Raw genomic sequence first — 13389 nt, forward strand, 5'->3', positions numbered from 1 at the left:
TTTAAATAACTAATATTTTAGCAACTTCACATCCTGTAATTTAACAGCTTCTTTCCTTTAACTTTGCTGTTACTACAAATTGCTGCCATAAACATATATATGGTTCTTTTCTCTTTTCTTGAATTGTTTCCTTAGGGGAAAAAAATTCATGTTTGGACTAAAGATGTGAACATTTTCATGTCACTTGATGTACATCGTTATACTGATTTCCATAAGTGATATATTACTTTGCAATGCCACTGAGAGAATATCTATGCTCCAGTTTTCCAGGAATCTCACCATCTTGTCTTTTATTTATTTATTGCTAGTTTGCTAGGCTGTAAAATGCACTCGGATTCTATACAGCATTTATTTGATCACTGATTGATCAATTCATTTAATGAGTCAGTCAACAAATATTTATCATATGAATGCCTTGTTAGGAGCTGGAAAAAGAAAGATAGATGAAGTCCTGCACCCTAAAAAGACCTCAGTATCTAAGGTGGTGGATCAGCACAGGTGTTTATAACGGAGCGTTTTAAGAATAACGGTGAAGTTGTACACAGGGCACTGTGGGAGCACTGGGAGGGGTGTTTAACTTGAGATGGAATTATAAAAAATGATCCAGAAATGAAGTGACAAGTGGGGACATGAGTGTTCCAAGAACACAACAGAATCAGAGAGCAATCACGGACAAAGACATGCAAGCATGAGGGGAAAAATCAGCTTGGGCTACCTCTGGGCCAGCTTGAGAGCTCTGCAGAACCACACGTAGTTAAATGGTGGGGAAAAAGACAGGCAGATTAATTAGGACTATGTTGGCTTTGAGTGTCAAACATGTCAGACAGACATAGCTTAAGCGAGAAGGAGGAGGAGGAGGACGAGGAGAACTATGGTACCTCAGTGACCCCAAGGGCAGCAAAGTGTCCAGGTCTTAGACACACCTATGTCAGGAAACCTGGCAGGCATTGCTGTCTTCTCTTTACTCCCTCCCTCCCTCTCTCCCCGTGCTGCCCCTTACCTACATCCTCTGTTCTTCCAGTTATGTAGCAGGAAATAAGTCACCAGCAGCTCTGGACACCCAGAGACCGTCTCACTCTCTCAGTTCCAGCTCAAAAGTTTCCGGGGAGTCCTCTGATCACCCTGCTGGGAGCAGAGACCCACCTCTGGAACAACGTCCTGACGCGACGCAAACAGGACATTAGGCTTCTACGCGACTTGGAAATTCCCGAGAAAGCTGGGACAGCCGGGGGAGCTGACCACTCTGAGAAAAGAGGAGGTGGGCACCGAAATGCCAGGAAAACAAACCCACAGGTGACCCCCGTTATGGGAGAGAAGCCTAGGGTCGGATCTGAATGCTATGCCAAGAACTTTCAACTTTTTATACTCGACAGTTTTACCATTCGGCCAGTCTGTGTATCCTGCTCTCATAGGTGGCCGTCTTTTTGTTCAGGGCGACCTGGTTTGAGTGATCCTGGGGGAGCTGGCAGAGAGGAAAGGGGGCGATGAGTAACTCCTCGGTCTTCAGCATTCGCAGGGCGGCTGCGAGCTCCCGAGACGGGCCAAAGCCATCGCATTGTGGTCGCAACATGCCTTGACCTTGGAGAAGACCCTGCGGGGTGTTGTGACTTCACCGGTGACCCCCGTGTCTGACCCAGAGACATCAGAGACGTCCTTGGGCTGCATGGGGGTCTTCCCAAGAGGCTGCTGTACCTTTTGGTTTCTTGGGCTCCTGCCCCAGCCTCTACCGAGCCCAGCCCCTTCTTCTTTTCCTAATCTCATCCTTTTCCAGTGCTTTCCAAATAAGTGTAAACCGTAAGGTCTTTTTGCAGTAAGTGGTTTAAAAAATAAGAAAAAGGAAAACGCCAAAGAGATTTTGAGCAGGAATCTGAGATAAGCAGAATTCTATTTTTTTTTTTTTTAATGTTGGAAAGATCACTCTGGCGGCTGCGGAGGATGGATGGATTGCCACGGACTGAGGTTGGCGGCGGCAGTCAGGAGGACGGTTCTATTAATCCGAGTGAGAAATGATGGAAGCCCGAGCTGGGGGAGCAGTGATGGGCAGGCGGACATCAGATGCCCACAAGGCTTGATGAGCCATTTAGGGAGCTTTTGGCAGCAAATAATAGGAAAATAAACAGCACAAACTAGCTCTGCTAATAAATAAATTTGTTTGCTAACTGAATGTTCAGTCCAAAACAGGGGATGGGCTTCAGAGTTACTGACGGTGACTCCTGCCCTGAACACCCACTTGATTTTCTCGGCTGTTCTGTGCATTGATTTAATTCTCAAGTTGGTAGCGAGATGGTCACAGCAATTCCAGACCTCAATGCCAAGCACGAAATCATCCCGAGAGAGGATCGTGCCCGGAGGCTGGCCCCGGAAGCAGGCCCAGAAGGGATGAACATCCCAGAAGCTCCCAGTAACCTCCCCTGCATCCTCATCGGCCTGAGTGCCGTCGCACGCCCATTCCCGAATCAGTCATCGGCAGCGGAAGGGGGTTGCCGTTGGCTGATCAGGAACATTCCTGAAGTTGAAGGTGGGATTTTTTTCCCCAGGAGCAAGTGGACTGTGTCTGGATGGGAGAGAGGAGAGAGGAAAAAATAAAACAAAATCAGGGTTCTGTAGAAATGGGGAGCGACACATGAGTCTGCAGTGGGCAGTCAGCATTGCTCATCACAGCCGGTAGTCATGTCGGGGTGGGGACATCGAGGGAACAACCGTCACTATTCTCAGGTTTACCAAATTGGGTGATTAGGCAGATTCACCAGGATCAGAAACGTAGGAGGATGAACAGCTTAGGGAAGGAGATGAGTTTTGACGGGGTGAGGAACATCCATGCGAAGCTGTCAAACAGGCATCTGAATAGGCGGGAAACGTACGCAACTGAAGCTAAAAAAAGGTTTGGGTTGACGCTGTGTCTTTGGAAGTCGTCGGTGTATGGAAGCTATGTCGCACAGGTGAACGGTGGGCTCTCTGTAGGATGAGACTGCCCAAGAGTGTGCAGAGGAGGAGAGATGGCGATAAGAATTCATCTCTGGAAAAGGCCAAAGTATAAAGTTTGGAATTAACTAAAAAATTTGCATATCAAAGAGCGGTTTGTCGAATTTGGATAGCTGTTGCAGTGAAAGTTTCTACATAACTAAATGATTGCTAAGCTCCGTTTGACAGCTCATTATTTTTAGAGTAACATTCCTCTCCTGTCCCATCGAAATTCACTTAAAGAGTATGGAAAGGACTTTTGAGTTAGTTGCAATGGGATTTGGCCTAAAATAATGAATACTTTATGGATTATAAAAATATTTGGAATACTTTTAGGACAGAATAACTAGCTATGGTTAATAGGCCAGATGGCTTCTACTGAAATGAAGATACATATGTTTGGTGAACTTACAGTTGGTGACTTAGTTCAACATAATAAATTAAACTTGACAATCTTATAGGAGGGATGAAGGATAAACAAATGCAGGGAGGGAAACCATCTGAGACTGCTGGGTTTCCAGGAGCTGTGAGAGCTGTCTGCACGGCGGGCTGGCCCAGGGTGCTGGCGTGGAGTTTGCACGCTCAGCCTCGGGAAGCAAAGCCCACTTACTCACCTGCGCTGATCTGGCCTGCAAGAGCGCTGGGTCACCACAACCCTGACCGAGAGAAAGAAAGCCAAGCAGGCAGTCCTGACCACTTAGGAGCTTTCCAGTTCCTCATTTAGGGGATATTCTCAAACGCATGAAAGGGTTCTCATGGACGATTTTTCTAAGCCAAGGAGAAAACGTTGTTCTAATGCTAGATAGAAGCAAACCAGGGGTCAGACCTGACAAATGCCCTGCAAGATACAGGAAAAACTAACAGTGAGGACTTTCTCCCTGTTTGTTCAGCTAAATAGACCACTTAGCTGATGGAGAAAGGAGAGCGTGGCAGGGCGGGGGCTGGGGGTGTGTAAGATTCCCCGAACTCCTGGCATTTCCTTTCAGCTCTGGAATCCTGTGTTCCTGCAGCTGACAGGCAGTGCACCAGAGAATCAGGGAAATCAGACAGGCACGCCTGGATTTCACGACAGCCTAGCCGCTCCCTGGCCATGTGACCTTGCACGCCGCATTCCCTTAGATTCACTCTCTCCATTTGTTAAATAAGTCAGTGCAGCAGATGATCTCTGAGAATCAGCGCAACGGGGAAGGGCAGATGACCCAGGTTTAAATCCTAGCTTCACTGCCTCTGTGACCTTCGGGGAATGATGTAACTTCCCTGTGCGTTAGGTCCCGCACCTGTGAAAGGATGCAGAGCCTTCACGGTGCTCAGAGCAGTGCCTGGTACACAGTGAGCATCATGCAGGTGTTGGATGCTTTTATTCCAGCTCGAATTTCATGTCAGTCTGTAATTCCTGGACCTGCACTTTCCACCAGCCTTTTAGCCCATGTCAGATTCCTAGGAATTAAAAATGCTTCAATAGACATAGACATATCTTGGAAATAGGCCACCGCCGGAAGCTAGGGTTGCTAAGCTGCCTTTTTATTACTATTAATATTTTTAAACCCTTTTAGGGAAGGTTGTTTTCAAAATAAGGTAAAGAATTTCAATTAGGCTTTGTAATATCTCGAAAAACCGCGCCCTGCAGGGTCTCTCCCCTTTGTGTTAAGTGGAGTTGTATTATTATAGAATTAATTACCGGAGGAGATGGATGAGAGTCCAGAGGCTGTTTCATGAGAACTCAGGGCTCCTGGCTCAGTAATCTGCGCACCCCAGAGTGAGGTCCTCGCTAACTGCAGAGGGAGGGAGAGGGGAAAATGGTCCGCCCCGAAGGACGGAGTGCTGCTTTCCCTGAGAAACGAAAGTGGCACTATGGGTTTCATCATTCAATCGTCTGTTCATTCCTCTTCCTCCTTTATTTCACATTCCTTTAAATTAGGAATAGGTATAAGAATTCACCTGGAGTTACTCGTTAAAATATAGATTCCTTGTCTTTCTTTTCCTTCTGATTTAAGAAGGCTAGATTGGAGCCGGCAACCTCCATTGTTAACGAGTAAAGTACAAGATTTTGAGGCTCCAAGAACGGGCTTCAGTTTGGAGAAATACTACCGGACCCTGAGTCATGGTGAAACCAAGACCAAACCGACTCTGGGCAATGTGGATACACAAATAACTGGATGCCTGTTCAAACTGATCGTCTTCAAACACCTATTCAACATTTATATGATGACCTTTATTTGGTGACATATTTATTTGGCAACATTTTAACTCGTATTTCTCTTAGTCGACATTCAGAAAAGATCCGCCTACTAGTTTACTTCTGTTCTAAGAGTGGATTGCAACATACATTATCCAGATTCAGAAGTTTAAGTGGCCACAACTGCCAGTTTCAGAGGACTGTCATCCGGTTTGTGGTAGATTTGCACTTGCAACATGCAAGAATTTTCATTTATAAATTTTTATTTTAATTTACCTTTGCAAGCACTCTGAAAAGCAGGACCAATTAACATTTTACTAGTTATTTAATTAGTCCCTGTGGAAAGCTGAGTTAATGGGCACCATAATTTCTGTTTATTGCACTGATATTTTAAAGTCCTTTTCAGATTGTCATGACGCGTGGTTGCCCACCTCTTCTTCCTTTGTTTCAGGTGGGACCTCTGGATATGAGTAAGAAAGAGGGGAAAGGAGGAATATCTGAGGCTTGGCCCAGGCTCTAGGCATCAGTCTCAGTATGCAGAGGTCACAATCATGACCCATAATGGCATTGTTGTCCAGGATGTCCAGGGTGCTGAGTCCCAGGACACTGCTACAGGACCATAAGGAAAAGATGGTAGCGGTCATTCAGTGTGAGTTACTCATCTGGAGAAGACCCCAGCTAGCAGTTACTACTCTAAGGAAACAAGGTCCAGGGAGCAGGATTCTAAGAAGAGATACTTGCAAAAGTGAGGCAGGAGTCGGGGCCCTTTCACTTGGCCTTCATTCAAGGCAGAGCCCAGTCCTGGGTGACCAGCAGAAACTCACATACGCAGATGGCCTGTGTCCAGAGCTGCAGAGCAAATGACACACCCGGGTATTCAGCGTTCGAGCTTAAGGCCCAGGTGCAAAGAAAAGGCAAACGGCCAAAAGCCAACCCCAAAGCCCTGGTGGGGAAGAAATGCCTAAAAACCCCCCCGAAGCCAAGGGAAAACAACCGAAGAAAAAAGCAAGAAAAAGGGGCCTAAAAATTAAAAAAACGCCTCCAAATTAATCCCCTCCCCCGGGAAAAAAAAAAAAGGGGAAACCCAAAAAAAGAACCTCCGGAAGCCTCAAACGGGTTGGAAAAGAAAAGCCGAACCCAAAAAATAAGGCCTTAAAAGGGGAAACAACAAGGGCCTGGCGTGATGTTCAGCTTTAGAGAGCATGACCCCTCTCTGGAGGCCTGAAATTGTGCCGGGATGAATTTCCAGCTCCACACGGAAAACACTGCTCCTCTGTGGCTGTCACAGAGTCACTCTGCTCCGGGCACGGTGCTACGTGTAGTGTGTGCTTGTGTGTGCACGCTCATTTCTGACTTATCCTCACAGTGACCCCGAGAGTTGGCACAGTTACTTCATTTTACGAACGAGCAACGCGAGTCTCAGAGAAGTTAGCTACCTCGCTGAAAATCACAGAGCCAGTGAGCGGCGTTACTGGTCGGAACGTTCACTGTGCTTCTAAGTCCCACCCTCTCTCTGCTCTGCTACAGGAGGACATACCGCGCAGCTAAAGGACCCAGGATGGGACAAAAAGCTATGGCTCCAAGTGGCAGCTCTGCTTTTAACTAGCTTTGCAAACTTTTCTTAGTTCAGTTATCTTCCATTTATTTAAAAAAAAAATTGTAGAAAGTCTCCTATGCCCCAAGCACTGCCTTAGTGGAAGAACGGGCAAAGTTTTCTGTCCTTATAAAGCTTCTACTTCAGCACAGAGTCCAGATGACAAACATAAACCCAACAAATACATTACAAAATGTAACACAAAATGCTATTATGAATCACAAAGTAAAAAATATCCTTAATAAAAACAAGGATATTGTTAACAGGTAACAAACGCTGTTAAGAGGAGACAGCGCAACGCAGGGACACTGGGAAAGTGGCAATGGGTACACAGCAGTCCTAGACAGGGCGGTTGGGACAGCCTCAGACTCACCGAGAAGGTGACGGTTGACTTGTTATAGATTTAAAACTCGAAGCGAGTGAAGGCGACGGGCAGACGTGAGGGGAGAGACTCGCGGGTGGAGGCCACTGTCACAGCCTTGCGACTGGGCTTCACCTGCACGTTTGAGTGCTGGCAGGTGGCGGCGTGGCTGGGGTGATGTCAGAGCATCGTGAGCGTCCGAGACACGCAGGGCCTGCTGGATTGCTGCGAGGGAGCGGCTCCCCGCAGTGGGAATGGGGTAGCCACGGCAGGGTCCTGCACAAGGAAGCGACACAACCTCGACTTGCTTCTTAAAAAGGATTTCTGCAGCTGCTGTGCTGGGGACAGACTGCAGGGAGGCCAGAGGGGAAGCCAGGAAACCCGTTAGGATGAGGCTGTCACAATGTCACAGTGTCCAGGCAACAGACGATGGTGTCTTGACCCGAGGTAGGAGTAATGGAGGTGGGAGAAAATTGGTCAGCTTCTGAATTTCCCTTAAAGGGAAAACCAACAAGTTTTCCTGATGAACCGGGTGTGGGCTGGAAGACGTGAGGGAAGGAGAGGCGTGCGTCGAAGATGACTCCAGGAATTTGGGGTGAGCATCTGAAAGGAGGGTGCTATCTCCTCTGAGATGGGGAAGACGAAGAAATGAGCAGGCTCACGGTCAACATCGGGGGCCCACTGAAGGCACCGATGTTTGAAGTAACTGTTAGACGCCCCAGTGAAGCTTTCGTGAGTGTCCAATTTGATATGCATTGGGAAGAGCAGTCTGAGCAGGAGATGTCAACCCAGGAGTCATCAGTGCGTAGATGGCATCACCAGGCAAGGTCCCGAAGGAAACAGAGACACACACGACGGATCTCACCGGAAAGAATCTGATCAAGAGGCGACTGGCAGAGGTGTTGGCAGGACTGAGGGATTCGCAGGCATGGTGGGCATCAAGGGACAGCAGAGGTGGAAAACCATTTGCACGTTTTGGCTCGAAGGAGAAGAGAGAGGGCACAGCGTGTCTGGAGCCGGCGAGACGTCAGAGCCTGGGAAACTCCATCTCCTGCAGCTGGTGCCAATGGGCCAGGCAGACAGCGGCCAGCGGGGTCCTGGGTAGTGCGGCCGCATCCGGGGCCTCTTGTGGGATGAGCAGGACAGAGGAGGGTGCAGAGAGAATCTGGGGGTACCAGACGAATACAGAGTCAACATCACGGATGATGTGGAAGGCTGAGGCTAGACACGATCATTTAGGGAATGAGAAGACGATGAGGATGGACGACTCAGCCTGACAGGTCTGGAAGAAGAGAAAGAACTAGCAAAGGCCACTACAAAGAGACAGCCGGTGAGGCGGGACTGACAGCGGGAAGCATGCGATCCGGGCAGCTAAGAGAAGAACCGCGAACGAGGGGCAGGGTGTGATCAGCCGCATGGAGGCCGCTGATGCGTCAAGTAGGTGTAGACCGACACCCGAGCCTTGGCGTCAGCACGGATGTTACCCGTGTCCAGGACAGGTGCCATTTCAATAAAGCGAGGGGGACACACACCTACGGAGTGTAGCTTCGAGGGAGAACGCGATGAGAGGGCTTCCTGGCAGCAAGATGAACAGTTCTTTCCAGGAGTTCCGCTGCAAAGCGGAGCAAGACGGTGGGACAGACAGTAAGGGCGGGACATGCGTCAAGGGGAAACACCGTCAGAGGTGGATAAATAGCAGCAGGTTTCCAGGATGATGGGAAGATCCAGAGGAAAGGAAGAAGTTAGTGAGGCAGGATAAAGGGTGGACGGTCCCTAGAGTGGTGTCTTGTCTTGGCTCATGTTTCTTCTGTGGAATGGGCTGTAATCTGCCACCTTTGAGGGCTGTGTGCAGAGCAAATGAGACACAATGACAACACGTGACACCTCCTGACAGTGTCAGGCACTCTCGGCATCCACCTTTCCCTCCCCGCCGCCTGGATTTTTCTTCCTCTTCCTCAAGGACAGTAGCAGCCAGTTATTCGGCACCTACTATGCACCAGGCACTGTGCTTTGTGGACATCATCTCTGACCTTCACAGCAACCTGAGCGTCAGCTCTAATCTCTGGGACCGGAAATTTATGTGGCAGGTTTCAGGGAGGCGAAGGAACTTGTTCCAGACCATGGCTCCCAGGAGGCAGAACCAAGACACAAATCCTGGACTTTATCGCAAAGCCCTTGTTCTATTTCGTTTCCCTGTTCAGCCTCATATTCTAGTTTGCTTTTTCCCTATTACTTTGCCCTTTCCTCGTTCTGCCTGGGTCCTTCACTGTCTTTTCCTTGTTCTCTAACATCTCTGCTTCCTCACGCCCAAGCCAGTTTCTCCTCATTAAAAATCAGCTCTGACAGTGTTAATATCTTCCTGCAACTGCATTCCTCATCCACGGAGTGCTGTTTTTCTCTTAAAATTGGACCCTGCTGCAAAGAGAGAGCTCCCTCCCCTTCGCACGATCCATCTCCAACAGCGGAATTTCACTCACAGCAGCTGGTGGAGGGAAGAACAGGGACTCCCAAAGCCGCCGAAATGCAGCTGTGAAGACCAGTATCTGTGCCCCTGAAAGATTGTTCCGTCTCTCCGTGCTATTTGTTTAGACAACTACTTATTCTTCAACTCAAGTTCTCAAAAATTTATGACTGCGACATCCTGGCAGGTCATCACCGAGCTGTCTGTGTCCCCGCGTAAACCTGATCGATGCTGTTGTCTGCCCCGTTCTAAATACTCCTCGCTCTCGCTCTGGCCCTTTTTCTCTCTCCTGCTCTCTCCTCCTTACTTTCCTCTCTCTCTGCACACACACTGCCCGTCTTAAAAGAGAGTCTTTCCACTCCATCTCTACTTCTTTCCTGCCCTTGGTGCTTGGAACTTGGAGGGGATTTGGGAGGATGGAGTGACCTGCCACCCTTGCTAATAGGTCGGATCGATATCTCGAAATGTGCCACATTCTTCTTCATTTCCTCATCGCGGGGCAATCGATCGCCTTGCCTTGCTGTAAACCTTTCTCAGGGGTCCGGCACTTCTCATCTCCTGAGCTGGGCCTCCTCACTCCAGGATGCTGGAGACGGAAAGGGAGGAGCTGCTCCGAGATTTGCCAGGTCTGAACGGCTCATGCTCCCTGCCCTGCGCCTCCTGCGTGTGCAGGTATGTGGGAGTGAGCACATGTGCGAAACACACTTGCATGTATTTCCTAAGGGCAAGTAGATCCAGAGCATGTACTGTACTTTACCCTCAGGGAACCTGACTTAGCTGCGGAGGAACGCAGTGCAGAAGGATTTATTCTTCCCTACGAAGTAGAGCCACGTGGAGAAACTCCCCCGCTCTCAGGATTCGACGCAGCAGCTGGAGTGGCCAAGTAACATTGCTGCTCTCAGGGATGCTTCTCCGCGCCGGTTTGTGGTGCTCACTCTGGGTCCAAAAGTTACCTGCTCTGCTAAAGGATTTGTGGGATGATCTATCCAACCTTAGGCAGAACAAGCAATGCCTATGCGTTGTGATTTGAAAGGCTAGGAGGTTCCCTTTACCCCAAACAGAAATGACCCCTCCCCCAGGGCCACCTCTGGCGGGACTGCCTACCCCAGGGCTAGGTACTGCAGACAGCAGCTGCAGGTAAACACGGCAGGTGCGTGCCTGTGTGCGTCGGGGGTGATGTAAATCCACTCACTCCTGCTCATGAGTGAGCATACCACGTTAGTGTCAGACACCTAGAACATTCTGAAGGAATAAGGGCCAGGAAGGATGAGGAAGGCAATATAACAGCACCCTGCAGATGTTTGCCTCTTATCCCTGGAACCTGTGAATATGTCACCTCACATGGCAAAAGCACTGTGCAGATGCCATTGGGTTAATCCAGAGGTAGGGAGATCATCCTGGGTCATTCAGGTAACTCAGGGAAATTACAGGAGTCCGGAAAGCAGAGGAAAGAGGCAGAAGAGGAGACATGAAGACAGGAAGTGAGAATGATGTCATGCGAGCAGGACTCGGCCTGCCCTTGCTGGCTCTAAAGACCCAGGGAGGGGACGGAAGCCCAGGGCTGTGGGCGCCCCTCCTTCTGGAGAGCGTCTGGGAGAAGCGAGGACACAGATCCTTCCCCGGGGATTCCGGGAAGGGCTCAGCTCTGCTGCCATCTTGCCGCTAGCCCAGTGCGGCCAGCGCTGGCCTGCGAGCCCACAGAGCTGCAGGAGGATAAATGGTGCCATTTTAAGCCACTCCATTTGTGGCATTGGTCATGCACCAGTAGGAAACTAATACAAAAAGCAAGCTCCGAGAAGAAAGGAGTCCAGACCATCTGACATATGGGAAAGAACCTAAGCGGGCAGGTTCCGGGTTGGGAAACTGAGCCTGCAGAAGACAAAGGGAGCCCTGGGGAGCTTAGGGAGTATGAGAGATGACACAGGAGCCACGGGAGGGCACTCAGGCAGGGGTGCCACAAACGGGGGGTGCCACAAACTCAGGGGGTGCCACACACTCAGGGGGTGCCACAAACACAGGGGGTGCCACAAACAGGGGGTGCCATGCATGCAGGAGAGGACCTGCGGGAGGCGCAACCCCGTGTGGTCCTGGAGGAGGCAGGATCAGAGGGAAGCTGTGAGGGGCAGGCTCCCAGCCGCGAGCGGGGCGGGGTGGGGCAGTGGCCCGCCAGCCGTGTCCTGGCCGCCTGCTGCTTCTCTCCCGGGTCACACAAGGTGCCTCACATCCCAGTCCCGTTAGCCCCCACGTTCAATGCAGACTCATTGTCTGACAAGAGGTATCAGATCGAGGCCAGAGATGACTTCCTCTCGCCCCCGGCAAGAGCCCCTGTCATTCCCACCAGGAGAACCTGGAACACCAGCCGGGCGCTCGTCAAATACAGTTTCACAGACGGAAACAACGAGAAAGAAAGGAAGGCAAGGACAGCAGGGTGGAAAACTGTTTTCACAAAACAACTCATATTTGCAACCCGGCAGGGACAGAAAAATCATATTAAGTTTCAGAAACACTGCGTCTGTTTCGGGTTGCTGAAGTCAGAACACCCTGCCGCCTAATTTCCTATGGCAAAGGAGACGCACAACTCGCAGCTTCCAGGGAGAAATTGTATTTCCATTTGTGCCTGGTCTTAAGTACCATCTGCAGAATGATGTCAGGTGGTAGATAATGATGAACCAAACTAGTGAGATTGATCTTTCTAGAAATTCACTTTGCATACAACCACGGAACAGGCATGAAAATTATACAAAAAAAGGAGAGCTTGGTGCATTTTACACAGTGCCCAGAGGTTTACAGTATGAGGAAGAGACAGTTTTCTCTTCTCTTCCCCCTTAAAGATGCCAGAGGTGTGGGACATTTGAATCAGGAACTTTGCGACACGAGTTTCTCCGGGTGGTTGGTTGCACAGACTGTTGCCACCGTGAGCACTGCTGATCCCTGTCTACGCTCCTGAGAATATCTGAATTATGGGCAATCCTTCTTACCACAATGTGGTATTAACAAGTGTAACGAACAGAAACTACTACATAAAACACCAGGACTGCAGACTGGAAACAGAGACTGAGGATTCCCGGTTAAACTTGGCTCTGAAACCGTTTACCTCGCTCGTCTCCCTGAATGGCGCGTTCCCGTCTCAGTTGGCGTTGGAGGCCTGCAGATGCGCTCGCAGGGGCCTCGCTGGGGCTTTGCACCCTGTCGCCTCCACCTGCCACCGGAGTAAGCCCCCTCGCAGCCCAGGCTTGCTTGGGTGCCCGACACCCGCTGCCGGGCAGGACCCCTCCCCATCGCGCCGGGGAAGGTCGGTGGCTGCCACCCTCAAGGATCTGCGGCACGGCAGACTGATGTCTCAGCACCTCGCCAGCCCTCTCCCAAGTCACTGGGCCCCTTTCTTCCCCCACCAGCTGAACAAGCTCATTCCTAGTACGCCGCCTCCATGTTGTCTTCCTCAGTTTCCCCTCTGTCCCTGCCTTTTGTCCCCTGCGGACCAGAGGGAGTCCTTTAGTCTCTGAGAGGCTCCCTGCAGCACTTTTCTGGGCAACGAACGGCCTCTGGACTCCGGCTTGCGTGTCATTCGGAGTGGCTGCTCTCGACTCGGTCTGTGCAGCCAGGGCTGCGGCTCGGAGACGGTGACCTGAACTCTCCTTCTCAGGTGCCCCAAAGTCCGGGACATGCACTAGCTGCTGGCAAAGGGCTTAGATCTGTCAGATTTAAAATCGTTTTGCTGATCCAGATGGTAGCACAAAGGACTATCAGGAGGGAGAGGGAGAAACTGAGGGAGACGAAGAGGAAGAGGCAGCGGAGAAAGAGGAGAAGGAGGAGGAGGAGGAGGAGGAGGAGGAGGA

The sequence above is a fragment of the Propithecus coquereli genome, unplaced genomic scaffold (assembly GCF_000956105.1).
Source record: "Propithecus coquereli isolate 6110/MARCELLA unplaced genomic scaffold, Pcoq_1.0 Scaffold530, whole genome shotgun sequence".
In the NCBI taxonomy this organism is placed as follows: domain Eukaryota; kingdom Metazoa; phylum Chordata; class Mammalia; order Primates; family Indriidae; genus Propithecus; species Propithecus coquereli.